Source organism: Buceros rhinoceros, unplaced genomic scaffold, assembly GCF_000710305.1.
Source record: "Buceros rhinoceros silvestris isolate BGI_N320 unplaced genomic scaffold, ASM71030v1 scaffold26071, whole genome shotgun sequence".
Classification (NCBI taxonomy): Eukaryota; Metazoa; Chordata; class Aves; order Bucerotiformes; family Bucerotidae; genus Buceros; species Buceros rhinoceros.
In genome coordinates this window covers 12,305-12,722 of record NW_010394147.1, presented here as the reverse complement: position 1 = coordinate 12,722, position 418 = coordinate 12,305, and the positions used below count along the sequence as shown (strand labels likewise).

General features: G+C 61.7%; 1 protein-coding gene across 1 annotated transcript in view; it reads left to right on the top strand.

Moving 5' to 3' along the window:
* The window catches only part of FKBP6 (FK506 binding protein 6, 36kDa), a gene marked incomplete at its 5' end in the record, with an annotated part of 8,323 nt that overhangs the window by 7,398 nt on the left and 507 nt on the right, over positions 1 to 418 (top strand). The window lies entirely within an intron of this gene.

Genomic DNA, 418 nt, shown 5'->3' with positions numbered 1-418 from the left:
AAATGACAGCAGCCTTCTGTCAGAAAACGTCGCCAGCTGAGGGCCGTCAGAGCTCGCCACCGTGCGAGCGGTACAGGCAGCGCTCTGCTGCCTGTGGAGGATGAGGACTGGCAGCCTTCCCGGCAGCCCAGCGCGAGGGCAGGGTGCAGGGCTGGTGTCTGGAGGTCTGTGCTTGCGAGGACGCTAAGGTAGTGCTTGAGGAAGAGCTTGGATGGAACGGCTGCTTCCTAAACCCTCTTCTGGCTGGACCTGCCCCCTTGCTGTTGTCTTCGCCCCTCCTGCTGCTGCTGTGCCCCAGTCTGAGCTGCTGAACTGCCCGGGAGCACAAATCCTTCTGCCCTGGGTTCAGGGTAAGGCAGATATCCGTTACCTCCCCGCAGCGAGCAGCTGCAAAAGGGGGTTTCAAGCTGAGAGCAGG